The 17,130-nt window shown below is 43.5% G+C and overlaps 1 protein-coding gene across 2 annotated transcripts in view; it reads right to left on the bottom strand.

The window, feature by feature from the left end:
* The window catches only part of LOC121955296 (forkhead box protein N3), a 119,605-nt gene that overhangs the window by 77,896 nt on the left and 24,579 nt on the right, over window positions 1-17,130 (bottom strand). Inside the window, exon 4 of one of the 2 annotated variants that reach the window (XM_088089350.1) lies at window positions 9,557-9,664. The gene's annotated coding sequence lies outside the window, so the exon portion shown is untranslated. Of the gene's footprint in view, window positions 1-7,442; window positions 7,873-9,556; window positions 9,665-17,130 lie in introns of those variants that run through there. The other variant, XM_042503177.2, reaches the window with a different exon arrangement.

Below are 17,130 nucleotides of genomic sequence, written 5' to 3'. Positions count from 1 at the left end.
AGACGGCGGAAAGACAAAGTGTGTCTGTGCGTCTTTTTGTGTGTGTGTGTGCTCAGGTCTGTTAAAAGCTCCCAGTTCTCCCATCCAAACGTTCGATGGCTGATGTTCAGAGCCGCGACCGCAATGCACGGAGAACACAACAGGCGGCCTATTCAACTCAAGACACAAATAGAGCACTCTTCCTCTGTGCTTAAAACCCCGTAGCTCAAACGGCGAGCTAAAAACAGATATTTTTGTCGAGAGCTGGAGAAGGCCAACCACCAAATCGCTCCTCTTTCTCCATGACGCTGTGTTTTCTCTTGCTAAAATAAGAACTGGCACGTACAGTATCTGCGGAGACGACCCAGCAGCATCTCCTTTCATTCGCTGCCTGCCTGTGATTGTTGGCGAGTCTTGGGATGAGAATCAACAAAGGTCAGACAGTCGCAGACGGAGGGCAACAAGGCGATGGAGTTACCAGTTGCGAGACACTGGGATATTCATTTCAAATAGGAGCCGCTCTCAGTGGGCCGCTACAGAGTGTGTGTGTGTGTGTGTGTGTGTGTGCGCGTGCGGTGAAGGAGCGTCCTTTAACGTTCCTTAAAACAATAAAGTATCTTTTAGCTGTGAAGTCTTTCCACTTTAAGGGGAAGGAAGAGGGGGAAAGAGGAGGAGGAGTAAACACATTATATAAATCAGATGGCTCCTGAGGTCATTTTTGTCTCCACACATGCATGCCAACACACACACACACACACACACACACACACACACACACACACACACACACACACACACACACACACACACACACACACACACACACACACACACACACACAGACACACAGACACACACACAGTGTATGGCTGCCTCCACTTATGACATCACTGTAGCTAGCCAGAAAGACAGGACAGTCAGAGAGAGCCAAGCTGACGTCACCCCATTCAGTCAGCGTCCATTACGTAATCACAGGGGTCCAACGCCTGCAGGACAGGCATGCTGTGTGTGTTTTTTGTGTGATTACATGCAGGGCAAGAACACATAATTGCAATCTCATGTGTGAGAGGAGACATAAAATGAGGCATGCTGATGACATCATTAGCGGGAGGCGGCCTGGCGTGAGCGCGGCGGCTGTGACATGAGTGTTTGGGTAGAAGAGGAGGAGACAGAGCGCTGCAAACACAGTTATGCAACGCAAATCCAACTCAACAGACTAGAAAGGGCCTTTTTTTCCTTTTTCTCTGTGTGCAAAGAGTATACACAGAGTGCTGTGTGTGTGTCTTAAGTGACTTTTCTCTCGCACTTTTACTTGAGGCGCAGAGTGCATTAAAAGCACACAAGCACTCAAGCATACTGTTGAAATACACACTGAAATCTACACACACACACACACACACACACACACACACACACACACACACACACACACACACACACACACACACATATACATACACACTCCCCCCCCCACTTATAAACAAAGCTTCCTAAGGACAGGAAATCCTTCCACCCACGTTCCTGTGTTGCCTGGCAACCGGAGCAGCGTCACTGTGTGCATGCCTCCGCCGCTGAAAACAACACACACACATACACACACGAAGACGGAGACACACACAGACTGCAACTACTTGAACTAGCTCCTTTAAAAGCACCAAAAAGAAAAAAGAAAAAAGAGCGCCAGTTAGCCGAGCCAAAGCTAAACAGGCTGATACTCGCCACAGCTGCCCTCCGATTCGTCAGCGATGGATCTCAACCAAACATGACATCACCGCTTGTAAACATAAAACACTTTTTCCCCCCATTTATAAAATCTATTTTTACACCCGCTGACGTCTTTCCGTGCGTGATGGTGCGCGTGCTCGCTCCTCTGTGTGTCGGCTGTGTGTGAGGACGCGACCCGCAAAAGCTCAGCACGCCTAAGTGGAGGGAGGCTAATTGAGCTGAGGTGCCCATCACTGTGGACAATGAGTCCATTTCAAATCAGCAGGAGGCCTATTGAAGACAATAATAACCTGGGGGATACAGACGAGCGTTGTTCTTCTGAGCCTCTTTGGCCACTTTAGCCGGCTGTGTTTCTACTGCAATTTAAAACTTTGATTTTAACTCTCTCGCTTTTTTAACACATGAATCAGTGCATGAAAGGCAAAGGTCACCTATCAAAATTTACAAGAAATTAACTGACAGCAAATCGGTCGTTTGCTAATCATTCCCGTATCTAAAGTTCCTCCTGTGCAGCATAATTCAACATCTGTAATGTGGATCCAAATGTCTTACACCTCTCTGTCAGACTATTAAAGGCTACGACCCAGAAAGTGAGGGTCACATGAGGTAGCCACGCTACTACTACTACTAACAGACAATAAAACAATTAAATAAAATAATGCACATGGCCACTGTGACATCACCTATGTGGCCCAGAAGCTGGATTTGTTGTGCCAGAAGTGAGCATATTTGCATTAATTTAAACAGGTGCATATAGTAGTTGCAGTGGCCATCTATCATGACCTGAACATTTAATAATGGTTTCAAGTTTCAATTAATATAAAGCATTTGCTGCACCAAAATAAAACCCCTGCTGTTTTATTCCTTTAAGGTTCATTGTATATGATAATAATAATAATAATTGTGAAATACGTACACCTAAAAAATGTGATATTTTCCAAGACAGTTATCGTACTGTGAAAATATAGTACCAATGCAACCCTAATGGGTAAGTTATGTAAATTCATTGCTCTTGGAGTCAGCCTCTAGTGGCCATTAGAAGAACTGCACTCCACTTGGTACTACAGCTAAGACGCAAATGTGTCTGCATGTTGAATGACCAATATTCGTGGCCTGGTTCCTGTCCTCTGAATCTCTGAATCTCCGAATCAAATGTCTATTTTGTTCAGTAATTCAAAAAGGTCTGTTGTTGTGCAGTCAAACAATCAGAGCGTTGTCGGCAGAATTAAGAAAGTAGATATCAGCTGTGTTCGGAAGCACAGAGTAACATAATGCTATGGTTGGACAAATTAAACAAAAATAAGTTGGCTATCGGCGATTGGCTGAGTGCATTACTAGTTGGTATAATTTGGGTATTTTTGAGGCAATTTCTCATTTTGTTTTATTAATTTAAAGGTCTGCCTCTAAAAAGCATGAACACGTCACGTCTTACTCTGTATGAATTAAGAGTTTATTTCGATTGAATCAGATTAGTGATTATTGGAAAAATGTTAAGACTAACTTTGAATTTGTAAAGTTTTACTTGTTGCTGCCAGTGTGTTTCACTTCGAGTTAAAAGAGTATTAAGCTCATCTAAGTTTGGTTAAAAACAGAAACTTGAACTCAGGAGGAGTATGGCTGTATTTTTCTAATTCTGCCTGTTTTCTTGATAATTTGTTTATCATGTTTATTTCTTAGACAAATTGACATGTCAGCAGGTTCAAAATTTTCACTGTTGCACAGTCTGAAGAGATGAAATGCACTGTGGGACGGATGAGAGCGTCCCTTTAGCTCAAGTCATATCTGAGCTTTTTCGGGTACACCAAATCCCCATACTATGCGATTGTAATGCACTGCATACTCAATTTGACGTCATACCTAACGTGAACGGTACATTCGTTTGTGATTTCAAACACAGCCCTGCGATTACATGGCTAGCAGGCTAAGTTGCATTAAAACTGGAGGGTGGACGTTGTGCTTCCACGTTGAGCCGTTCTGTCACCGTGGATCAGACGGCGTTATCTGTGGTAACTGCCATGAGTGCAGGACATAGCAACGTCAACTGGCTAGCCAGTATGTGGGTTTCATTACAGATTTCCACAGAACTTCAGCAATATTTTCGAAATGCCGATAACACAGAATTGCGAGGTGACTGTGTTTCCACTGAGTGATAACATCACTGTTACCATGGCGATGGATGTTCAGAACATCAGCAGCTTTATTTCTATTGCAGCCAACGCACTAGCCGTCATTATTTCCAATCCAAGGCTACGTAGGCGTGTTATGGAGCCATGATGGAAAGGCGAGCCCCTTATACGCGGGAGCGTCCATGTATGAGGGATTTCTGGGAGCTGACAGTCCACGATTTCACAGAGGAATTGTGGATTCAAAACTTGATCTGCTCACCTTTCTCAGAGTTATGTGATGCAATAACAGCTCTTGTAGCTCCTGCTGCATCATGAGGGAGCCAGTTCCTACTGACAAGCTCATAGACACAGCATCACGTGACCTAGAAAAGACTAAAAAGTGTTTCCATTGCAGTTTTCAGAGATATGACTTTTTATAATCACCTGAAATACTGCCTCATGCGAGTGTAAACATTTTTTTGCAATATGTGGGAGTTTTTTTTCTAAATTGTTGTGTTTCTATTAGGCGTATTTTATATTCACAATTCAAATTTGCGCTATTTGAGGATTAATGGACATCCGCTCAGTGAGATGCACACACACAGGAACTCACTTGCATTAACAGGCGAGCGCAGACGGACTGTCAACCGCAACAAAGGACAGAGGAACTCAATATAACACACAGAGGGAGCATGACTTCATTCTCTGCTCAGGACGCCAATACTCCGCTGTATCCTAACATAGCTAATAGCTGTTAGCTGCTATATTAATGCTCTGACTGTCAGATTCAGCTCCTTTAATGACTGATGTGGCTATAATAATTTTTTTCATTTGGGGGGGTGGAGAGGTGGACGCTGCCTTTAATTAGTTTAACTATATTTAGTGCGGTTAAATCCAGTGGGAATCAAACCCTGGACAACGGCAGTGCGGCTCCGTCATGTACTGAGACAGAAGTAACTCTTAGTGGCCGAATCTTTACAGCAGCTTTAGGAAACAAAACTTATTCTACTACTAAGACCAAAAAAACAGAAGTGGAGCAAGTACTCAGATCCCTTACTTGAGTAAAAGTACCAATACTGCACTGTAAAAATGTAATGTTACAAGTAAAAGTCCTGCATTCATATCCTAACCTACACACAAGTATGCAAGATCAGCAAAATGTACGTTTTATGTAAAAAAAATTAACAAGGCGGGGACAAAATCAGGTATTTTTGACGAGATGCCGGGACATTCAACAGCCATGTTTCAGGGGTCACTCGAAAGTAAAGCTGTCAAATAAATGGAGTGGACGGCAGCAAAACAAAGTGTTTTTAACAAGACATTTCTGATGAGAAAACCGCATATTTTTAACAAAACGTGGGGACATTTATCAACCACTTTCTGCCAACAAAACCAGTTCTTGTTAACGCGATGTCGGCACATTTAGCAGCTGTGTTTCTCACCACAAAACCAGGAGTCTGAACCCAAAATAGACAAAAACATTCATCTGAAAAGTCACGTGTAATTGAGGCTGTCAAATACATGTAGTGGACGGCAACAAAACCAAGTATTCTTAACAAGACATTGGCACCTTTAACAGCCGTGTATCTCACAACAAAACTGAGTATCTGAACCCAAAACAAACAAAACAAATGTCTTATTTTGAAAAGTAACTACTAACTAAAGCTGTCAAATACACGTAATGGAGTAAAAAGTACAGTATTTCCCTCTGAGATGTAGTGATTTTAAGCAGAAAGTGGGATAAAATAAAAATAGTACACAACAAGAATCTCACCTTTGTACTCAAGTACAGTACTTGAATAAATGTACTTCATTAAATTCCCCTGCACAAGACAAAGGTGAACCTTTACAACTGAAATGCATAAATTCAGTGTCAACACTGACTCTTCTGTGTGCTCTTTTCACTGAGTTATCACATCTACGTAAGAGAAGTCAGGATATTATCACTTTTGCTGATTTCGTGTTTACCTTTAAGAACTAAATGCACTTCTGCAGCACAGTTTTTTTAATTTTCTGACTGTGCATTTCAGACGCTCTGCCATATGGCTGATGGGCCACAGCTGACCAGAGCACAGCGGTGGGTTACAGTGCAGCTCCAGGCACGGCCAATACAATCAGAAATATTAAAGCAGCCACTTTTGAGTATTTACGCTGAATAAATCATGCGCCGGCGTCTGTGCTTTTATTCAAAACACAGACTGTTGAATTCATTCACACATGAATTATAGATCCATTATGGACTGTTTTAGCTGCGTTGAGGGAATCAGACCAACAACAGTTGTTCTGAGAGCACTAACCCACTGAGCCATCCATACCAATTATCTGTGTCTGGGGTGGAGTCTGAATTCAATATTCAATTTACACAATTCAATCTCACATCAAGAGCCCACGAGTGAAAAAGAGCTGTAACGGACCAAAAAAAAAGTCTCTAAAGTGGAAAAGAAGCGGGCCAACTGAACGTCACGCCACAGGGGTGTCCATTGAGAGACAGGCAGAGGTGGAGGGGCGAGAACTCCATTGAGCGCAGCCATGGGGGGTCAATATGTGAATGAACGTTTGGCATGGAGGTGAATTATGAATGAGCAGCACTCCGAGCACTCCTGGAGAGAGCATGTCAGCCCCCGTCTCCTCCGCTCCGTCTCCTCCATCATCCCTTGCTTCCTCTCCCGTCTCATCCCTCGGATTAATCTCCTCATCTGCTTTATTCTCGGTCATCTGATTCCACCACCCACCCCCCCTTAACCCTCCTCCACCTCCTGTCTCCAGACACATACACACACACACACACACACATGCGGCGTCTGTCTTTCACACACATATTTACAGTGCTCAGTAGCAAAAGATAATATAAAAGCAAACAGTTCTGCACGTGCAGCGGCGTGCATTAACTGCTCTCAGGCTCTCTCTGACACACACACACACACACTCACACACACATTTCTCCCAGCTGTTCTGCTGGCCACTGAGCTTGTGTGTGTATGTGTGTGTGTGTGTGTGTGTGTGTGTGTAGTCGTCTGTGTGTAATCCAATGTGCTGCTGCTCAGCCTGTGCCACGCTCTCTCCTCTGTTGCTGTGCGTCTGATCAGATCTGCCTCCCCTCAACCTGTTTGCCGTATATGGCACACACACACACACACACATACACGTACGCACACACACGAGAAGAAGCTGCTACTATCAAGTGAGAAAATGCATTATGTGATTTTGCAGCCCAAGAGTGTGTGTGCACTGGAAACTCTGCACACACACACACACACACACACACACACACAATGCATGAGAAGGAGGGTGAAAATGGACCTCTTTTTTTCTGTAGCTCAACTTCAAGTACCTGAGAAGTGTGTGTGCATGTGTGTGTGTGTGTGTGTGTTGGAATGGGTTCACGCCGTTACCCTAAAAAAAAAGTATCCACTCCTTTTGATCCCTTCACTCCAGTTTGCAGCGGTCAGCTCAGCTCGCTTTACACACTTTGGCCTCTTTTTAGCTCGTGGAAAAACAACCCTAAACACACACACACACGCTCGCACACACACACACACAGATGTATATATAGGCACACACTCAGAGCCACGCAGCACATGTCAACACCCCGCACACACACACAGATCCGCGTGAAAGCCCCCCTAAAGTCACCTTAGGATCCTGGTGTGCTCCAGACGTCTTCGCAGTCCTCTGTCACACTTCTCCCCTCCTTCCTCCCTTCCTTCCTTCCTGCCTTCCTTCCTTCCTTCCTTCCTTCCGTGGCTGTCCGTCCGTCCTCCCTCTCTCTCTCTTCGTCTCGGTGCTCGGTCAGTTCCCACCGTTTTTCCCCTGCTCCTCCATATCCGCCCCGCCAGTCGTTTCTGCCGCCGAGCAGCGAGCGTACCTTCACACACACACCACGCGCGCACACACACACACGAGCCGCCGCGTTCCTATAGTCTCGCTCGCTCTCTGTTTATCCCTCTCTGCGCTCGCGCTCTCTCTCCTCTGTCGGAGAAGAGCTCGCGGAGTGTGTGGAAGTGTGTGTTTGTGTATGTGTGTGTATACGTGTGTGTGTGTGTGTAAGTGTGTGCAGCCTGTGTGTGTGTGTTTGTGTGCCTTGTTGCCCCGCCAGCAGCAGAGGACTTCCCCCGGAGCCCGCCCCCGGTCCTAGCGCCGGTCAGCTTCACTGAAAGAATGCTATTGTGTACGGAAGGTACAATCAAAGATCGTCTATGGTCTGGACAGGACCATTCACACGCATTTTTGGCCTATATTGCATCTTTGATTTTGTTTTCTTAAAGCCTAAAAAGCCTACATTCTAGGCACAATTATTTTAAAAACAAGAAAAGCAAAAATGTATGCTGTTTATTTAAGAAAGACAATAAAGAAGAATCCTCCACCTAAGAAAAGAAAAAAAAAACTATATGGAAGCTGAATGCCTTCAATAATAAAACAGTCTCTGTTTTCCAAACTTTATCAAGAATTCTAGGACAGTTTTCATTTTAAAAGATCTTTTTTTTCTGATAAACAAGATCATAATCTCAGAATTTGTGAAAGGTTTAAAAACAATCTGTTTTTGTTTTTCTGAATTAACGAGATAATGTTGTTGATTGAGAATTGATGGAATTCTCCTCTCCTTAATTCAGAAAAACAAGCGCATGTTTTTTCTATAAAAACTACCTCCAAATTCTGATAATAAATAAAATACAGGAGATTAATAATAAGCTGATTTTTCTCAGAATAGCAAGATAATTATCTCATAAATTCAGAAAAGCTAGCACAAAGACAGATTTTTTTTCGATGAAAACTTCTCTTATGAGATAATAATCTCATGTGATCCTCTTAGATCTCATAAAATCAGAGAAACAGAGTATTTTTTTTCATGAAAACTTCTCATAATAAATCTCATTAAATTAGACAAACATGGCATAACTTTACATAACAATTCTGAGATAATCAGAAAAAGAGGGCAAATATTTTTTCCTCAAGTGAATGCATTACGCTGCCATAACTTGTCTGTCAGCAAATTCTATTTTGAATTGCACACACTCCTACCACCACAATAAGGAGAAAAATCTCACACAAAATTATCAAACCTTATATGTAACCATTGTGTTTTCATTGCAGGAAAACTGCACATTGGAAGCTCATCACTGTCAAGATGCCATAAACATAATCTCATCACAGCACAAACTTGCAGAGCGTGCAAACCTCTCTGCTACAGACAACACTGTCTTTAACTAAGAAGAAAAACGTGCAGACGGCTGCCGTTCCATCCGTCTGTGGCTCATTTAGAGCAGTTAACATCCAAAAGGTAAAATGCAGGGTTTTTTTAGTCAGTAAGTTGTTTTGAGTCTGTACTGGAGTGGTCGCTATGGCAACAGCAGGGCAGGAGCAGAGAGCCATGCAAGGGTGTCGGAGCTGTTATAGACGCAGGATGGAGGGGGACGTGTCCTCTGCACATGATCACATGTCTGAGCTCTGTCTCACCTGTTTGTTCTCATAATAAATTATTATTTTAATGTTGTCAACGTCAAGTTCAGCTGCCTTTAAGAGCACTTCCTTTATAGTGTATGTGTGTGAAAATCATCCAAGCTTATTCACACACACAGAAAACACACACACACACACACTCACACTCACACTCACACTCATCCATTGTCAAAATAGTTTCTTAACTTCCTTTCGGTGTGAAGCACAAATGAGGACTGTAACTGTGACAAACACTCTTCTCCTTTTTTTTTTTGTATTTCGAACCGAGTGAGTCATCCTCTCAAACTTACCGAATCTTCGGTGCAGCTACCTTCTTCCTCATCTCCCTGCACCTCCCTCCCTTTTCTCCCTCCCGTCCTTCCACAGAGCGTCATCAGGTTGCCATAGCAACGGCCCGCCTATGGGAGACAGAGATCAGATCATTATGGACCATGGGATCCAGAAACTGAAGGACATGATTTTTTTTTTTGTGCGAACACAGGAAGTGGGAACCCTTAACAGGAAAGCTTGAACTGGTTTTTGGTTAAACACTCGAAGAAGCTGCGTGTCTCAGCAGAGGGAAGTTTTGCTGCTGTTGTCGATCCGTTTAGACCCTTCAAAAAACATAACTTATGCATGTCTGCCATCCCAGCATGTGGCTAAAAATACATTTGATTAGATATGCAAATGGAGTGTTTTGAGGTATAAACAGTTGGCCCCAAGAAACGGTTAAAGCAGAACTTGCTCGCACACTTGTGAATTAATGGATCTGACAGACGTGGCAGCGATCGGCCCACTGAAAGCCCACAGTCAGGAAATCCAAATGTGCTCTCATTTTATTTATGGGTGGGGAAATCGAAGTGGGAAAAGTGCACTGCAGCATGTTCAAGTCGAGAGATGGAAGCACAAAATACACCGAGGAAACTGTTTTGTTTGATAAAGATCAAAGAGAATTGTTGGGAGAGAAAGAAGTGTGTTTACGAGTCCTCGGATCCAGGCTGCCTCTCCCTGCCCCTGTTATTAGTGGGAGGCCGAGTGTGTGTGTTTGTACTGAGAGCCCACAGGGCTGCATTAAACTGAAGTGACAGTGGGGATCTTTAAGATGTCTCCCAAAGTTTGCCATTGAGGGAGATCTTATCTCTGAGAGGAGAGGAGAGGAGAGGAGAGGAGAGGAGAGACTAAAGACAATGGAGATGGAGGGACAGAGTACGGCAGGGTTCAGGTAGCAACATTTTTTTCTACCTAAGGTGATACATGACCCGCCCTGCTCTGCCTTTGGTTGGCTAACTTTGATACAACAGCCCACTCTCTCTACGAACTCCACCTTTCACGTCCACCCAGAACACGGCTGGATGGTGTCAGACGAGAATGTGCTCAGACTGAACCTGTGGCACTCTTATCGTAATTTACTTTTTTTTTATTGCTTTTCAACAAATATTGTCACAAACAAAAACAATAACAGTACCACAAAAAGAGGTAAAAGATAAAAAATACACCCCCCATGAAATAAAAAACGCAAACAAAACAAAACAAACAAAGAAACCATGTACACGGGTGAGCAATATTTTCAACAAACACTATGGCCGTGGCATTCTTATTATTTACCGTGTCCACATGCCAGGTACAAGGGTGGCGTCATTTGAGAATGCCGCCAGACGGACGGTCATGTGCATGAAACGCTGAAGGGCAGTGTCAGGTAATAACGCAGCCGGTCAGGTAATATAGGTAGTGTGAGTGTGCGGGGTGGGTGGATGGGTTCCAAAAACAACTGACTTTTGTGCAGGAGTGCAGAGTTCCTGTGTGGATGTGAGGGTTTTTTTTCTACACCTTACCATGAGCCTTTTACCATCACAATGGTCCGTGTCGGTTGGCGTGTGCTGTTGCGTTAACATAAGAATGCTGCTACACGCACCATGTGCATTTGTTGACATCACGGTAACGGTATCCCGAAATGTAAACAGCAGATGCATGAAGGATACCTTCATGCAGAAGGTCACTGACAAAGTGGCAACATGTGACGAGTCGGGATGAGAACGTGTTGTAGACATCGACACCAAAAGCTGCCTTTCATGGTGGTATGATATGATAGAGAAAGGTGTCAGTTTACGGGCAGGCGGCACCTCTCACGGCAGTATGATACTCCAGCACATTCTCATCCTAAGCTGTCACATGTTGCCTCTTCGTAGTGCGCTCCTGCGTCTACATATTACGTTTTAGGTATCTTTCTACACCTGCTGTTTATGTTCCAGGATGCCACTACTGTGATGTCAATAAATGCACAATGTGGCTGCATGTGGTTATGTTTAGGCAACAAAAGCACATGACAACCAACCTCGAGACATCAACAAACGCACATACTGGCACTGATGGTAAAAATTAGGGGATAAACGGTGTAGAAAAAAAACATCACATTCAGACATGGAGCAAACACCATTTTACAACCGTGTAAAACCAAGTGAACTTTGAGTTATTTTAAGGTAGGTTGTAACTATGTTTCTTTCTATAAACCAAACTAACGTAACTTGACGTGTGATGCATGACATCATTTGTGGAGCTCTTATTTGTTAGCTTCCGTATGAGCTGTCTGAGGATAATTTGATTTATCTGCAGAAAATCATGTCAAAACTTTCTTTGTATGAAGCGCCTTGGTAGGTTGATGGTTATAGTGCATGTCGTGTTACTGAAATAAGCAGGAGTCCCACAGTTCCCTCCCTGTTTCCAGTCTTATTTGTCATCTGTCAGACAAAGGTGAAAATACCAAATAATCTTAAAAAAAGTTTTCTGTGTATTTGCTGTTTGTGTAAATGGTTCTGACACTCTGCAGAATGATTAACGGTTACCATAGTTTACTGCAGTAAAGATATTAATGATCCCCTTCGTCATAGATGTTTCCCCTATTGATCACAGAGATTCTTGAATTTGATTGTAGCGAGTAACCCTGGCAACCATCGGAGTCGGGCTGATTGCGGCTGTGTTCCTCTGCCAGACGACCGAATGTGAGTTGGTTTGAGCCCAAGTTTGGCTGCAGATGCTGCAGATCTGGCTCGATGTCCGGGGTGCAGAGTCGGGTCAGTTTGAGCTGGGAATCAGATCCAGAACTTAGTCAAGCTGAAAGACTGATGTCCCATTTACACCTGACACAAACCTGTGATCTGTACCTGGATAGGTTACCCGAATAATGACATCTGGTCATGGGCCTCTGCATTTACACCTGGTATAACTAAGTAACATATATGTATTTAGTGGGAGATTTTGACCTGAAAGAGAAAAAAAAAGCCCTCGACGAGATGTAGTTCTCAGGGGAGCTCTCCAGAACTGTTTGTTCTGAAAACGCCTAATGTCCTTAAAAATAAAATACTTCTTGATTAAAATAACAAAAGTTTTGTGTTCCAGTACGTCACCAGAATGCAGCTGGAGGTTACACGCTGAAGGAAATAAAGTGCAGGTCATTCTCGAAGGATTAAGAATCACAGATTAAAGGGGCCGTTCACACGGCAACGGTTCTTGCATGTGTTGTGCGTGTTTTTGGGGGCTTGAAAAGGCAAACTTTTGAAACCTGGTTCAACAGTGTAATTTTTTTAAAACTCCATCCCTTCTGTGACTACTGACAAAGTGCGGATCCTGTAAGAACGGTAGTCACAGCCGCACTTCACACATGTGCATTACATTTCAGACTGACAGCCATGTGCAAGTTGGACAACAATGAAGGTGTGGCGAAGGGATGACGTGTTTTTGTAGGCCAATCAGGAAGTTAGCATCGCACTGGTTCCCTCGTCAAAAAGCTTATGGGATTTTCAATTATCGCCAAAAATAAGCTCTCAAGTTTATGAGACTTACACGTTTTGTTCAGCATGATAATCTTCACAGATAAACACCATTTATGTGTGTTTTGAAACGTAAATGAAATTGCCAGAAGCAAAAAGCTATTGTTAGGCTACACACGAACTACATCGTGTTCGCACGACTTAAACGTCACCACTACAAACACTGTAAAAACACGTTAAATCACAATCGAAAATTATTACAAACAGATAAATCTACAAGTCTGAGCGCAACTCTGTAGAGATGTAAAGGTGGCGAGTGGGTTTAATTATTTGCTGTGTCGCTGTGATGACGTCTAACGTCCCCGACTAACACTGCAGTCACTTTGAGACACTTGTTAGCAACCGCCTTTTTTAAGACGAGTAAAACCTTAAAAGTTCAGAAATTGGGTTTAACAACAAAACATCTAAATATCTTTACCATGCGTTAACCACAGACCTTATTTAAAGCATTTCACCAAATACAGATTCAAAAAACCCAGAGACTTTGAGACAGGGGAACCGGACGTGCAAAAATGCTGAAGGACTCCGCTTTTTTGTAGGGCCACTCTCATCTTAATGTGACCTAATGCTAATGGTAACAAGGTGAAATTTGGTAAAATGCTGACACACAAACACACACGCACACACACAGTATGGACGTACTGTAAATATGAACGCATGCGTACAGCCCTGAGACAGTGAGCGGCCTGGGGGGCGTCCATCCATTCATGATCCTTCATTCTTTAAATGGGGCTGCCATCTTGGCCTGTCTACCCACAGGCCTCGGCAGGGCGGAGGGGAGGGTCAGCAATCATGTGTGTGACAGGAAACAGGCAGGCGTATTGGCTGTCAATCAAACCGCCTCTTTATTTCCTCCGTCTCTCCGTGTGTATTTCTCTGCTTTTCACTGTCTCTCTTCTCTCCCTCAAGTCTGACAAGCAAAAGATTTCCACTTACTTCAGAGAGGGAAAATCACTGAGAGTCTTCTTTTACCATTCCCTCTCTTCCTCACACGCACACACCAAGACACACACTCTTTGTCTCATATGTCTGAAAGACAGCGAGCAGTGGTTTGTCATTGTAACACTTTAGTGGACTGTGTTTCCAAATCATCTCTTAGACTTTTTCTGCAGACAGGCAGACACCAAACATTCCTCAGAAGATGGAGAAGAGAGGGAGAGAGAGGCAGGAAGTTGTGTACTCTCTCTCTCTCTCTTTCCAAATGCAGCTGAGCGCTCCACACGGATCGATAGTAATCCTCGGTGGGAGCCGTTTATTTGGGAATGTGTGTGAGGCCCGGTGGGTGACAGAATCCACATTCACACTCACACATGCGTGCGACATTATAAATCTCGCCGCAGCTGGAGTCGCACACGTAAACGGTGCAGACAAACTGAAACTTGCACACGCCGACATGCACACACACACTCGGCGCGCTCAGGGCCTGACTACGCAGCCTCCTGTTGGGCCAAGCTCTCCTCTCTCCTCCACTGAGCAGGACTCACAGGGCTCCAGGCTGGAGGAGGGGACCCAGTGTGTCTCTACACTGTCCCCTGCCAAGGTCTCTGTTTCTGGGGATGGCAGCTCTCAGCAGCTGGCTGCGCCGGAGCTCTCTGTGTGCTGACTCCAAGCCGCTGGCTGTCGAGTCCTGCCAGGAATTTATAATTCTACAATCACAGAGGAACTTTTTTTTTTTTCCCCTGACCAATATAAGACGGGATTCAATTTTTCAGACACCAAAACTATGGAAGCGCGATACATTCACTTGAGAAAAAAAACAAGTTGTTTTTCTGAAGTAACAAGATTATCATCTCACAAAACAATCATGGAATTCCTGGAAAAACAATTCTGCTCTTTATGAGATTATTATATCATGAATTTAGAGAGAAAAACAAGAACAGAACTTTTTTTTCTCCATAAAAACTTTTCTCACAATTCTGAGATAACAATGTTTATTAAAAAAAACAGGGCAAACGTTTTTTTTCCCCTAAAAACCAGTTCAAACAGCTGCTGCCATCTTGCACTGGTGATGTCATTTGGAGATGGCAATCTGTGCGGTGGCGATATCCGCAGTGGGCAAGTTCACGCCAAAACACTCAAGCGACCAATCGCAAACAGCCCCACTGAATGCGAGCGAATCACTCACTGTTCTCTATGTCGTGTTTTTTAAATAGTGAACTATAAAGGGAATAATGAGATTTCGGACACTATGCTGAAATCTTCTTCCTCCAGAAATTCACGAATGAATTGCATTGTGGTATTCGGGAGTAAAATGTAGGGTGCATCATTTGTGCACTCAAATTTGCTGTGCATTGTGGGTATTTTATAGTGAACTATATAGTGGATGAAATGATATGCTGAGAATTCAAACACTACAAAATGGTGAACACAATATATAGTGCACTATTTCCATGAGGGTACGGTTTCAAACACAGTTTTTACAGTCATCATCGTCATTTATCAACGTCCTGCCCCATGACACTTCGTCCTATTTCAAAATAAAGTTACAGCATAGGTAAAACACTTTGTTTTAGATCTATTTCCTGAAGGTTTAGGCAGCTGCTGCTGGCATTAAAACTGTCACTGTCCTGTGCGTGTCATAACACCACGAAAGGTGCTTCTTTGCTTCTGATGCCAACAGCTCAACAGACATGTAGAAAACTAGCTGGTTCGGAGAGTTTTTGTCGCCTCTCTTCAAAAACACTTAAATTATGTCGAATTCAAGGAATGAAATACTAAAGGAGAGTAAACGGCATGTAAGAACACACAAAAAGGTCATCAACTAGTCCGAAGTCAGAAAGCTTTTAGCATATCTCTGAACATTTTAGTGCCTCTTTCTGGTGAGTGAGCAGTGCCAAGCTATTAAGAACACCATAACTTTGTTTTTTTGACCGTGTTGCTCCGTTGGCACTTTTACTAATTAACACCATCTCCTGCACATATTATTAGAAATCACTGCAAATGGGATTTTAAATTTTCAGAGAGGACGCTGTGGAGGATTTGTATTGGGGTCCAACAATCACACCTAAACCTCTGGAGGGTTTGTTTGGCAGCATGCTGTGAGGGCTTGTCTGGGCTTGCTGTTGGACTTTTTTGGGGATCAGTTTGGATCTCTGGGCCGAAACGTTCCCCTCGGAGGCAGCCAGGCAGGTCCAAACACACACGCACGCACGCACGCACGCACGCACGCACGCACGCACGCACGCACGCACGCACGCACGCACGCACGCACGCACGCACGCACGCACACACACACACACACACACACACACACACACACACACACACACACACCTGTGCTCCGCCTGAGAGCATTGCATTATCTGAGGCAATCTAGCAGCACCTCGAATCCCGCTGCCATTTCTGCAGGGCAAAGTGAGAGCAGTAAAAATGACCAAAAGCAGGGAAACGAGCATAAAGTTGAAAAACGGTCATTTTCAACATTAGATTGCACGGTGTGGAACGAGACGCTGCAGTAAACACTGATGAGGAAATTGATCTTTGCTAACATGAGTCCATTTAGTTAATGCTTTTACGGTGAATGGTTCAGGGTTTGTACTGAAATCCATTTGAGATATTATTTCAGGCTAATTTTACACCACACTGATATAAAATATCACTCTGTCATTACATGAGTGATGCAACACTGTTCAGCTGGTGTCCAAATTTTAAACACAAGGTCAAATTTAAGGCATTTTAATAACCCCTTTTCACCCAAATTTAGGGCATATATGCAGATTTCTTAATCTGTTTTTTTTCCCGGTATTTCATATTCAATGTCACAAATGTGCTGATAAACAGGATTGGTTAACAGTAGAAAGCAGCATGGAGGTCAGGAAAAAAGATTGTTACTTCTTTTTTTATATCTGTTGCTTATTCGGTCTCTATTTCAAACTTGGTGCAGACTAACAATGCAAAACGTGACGCACGACGACACTTACTGACAAAGAGGAGACTCAAAATAACCACAAGGAGTTACAAAGGATTGGAAAGAGACACAAAACAACTACAAAAACAGGTCACAACACAGCAGAGAGATGCAAATTAACTATAAAAACAGGAAAAATGTCTGCAAAGAGACA

This window comes from Plectropomus leopardus, chromosome 16 (genome assembly GCF_026936395.1).
Source record: "Plectropomus leopardus strain MGB_pleo_1.0 chromosome 16, ASM2693639v1, whole genome shotgun sequence".
Classification (NCBI taxonomy): domain Eukaryota; kingdom Metazoa; phylum Chordata; class Actinopteri; order Perciformes; family Serranidae; genus Plectropomus; species Plectropomus leopardus.
Note: the sequence above shows the minus strand (reverse complement) of the source record. Positions and strands in the feature narration are given on the sequence as shown.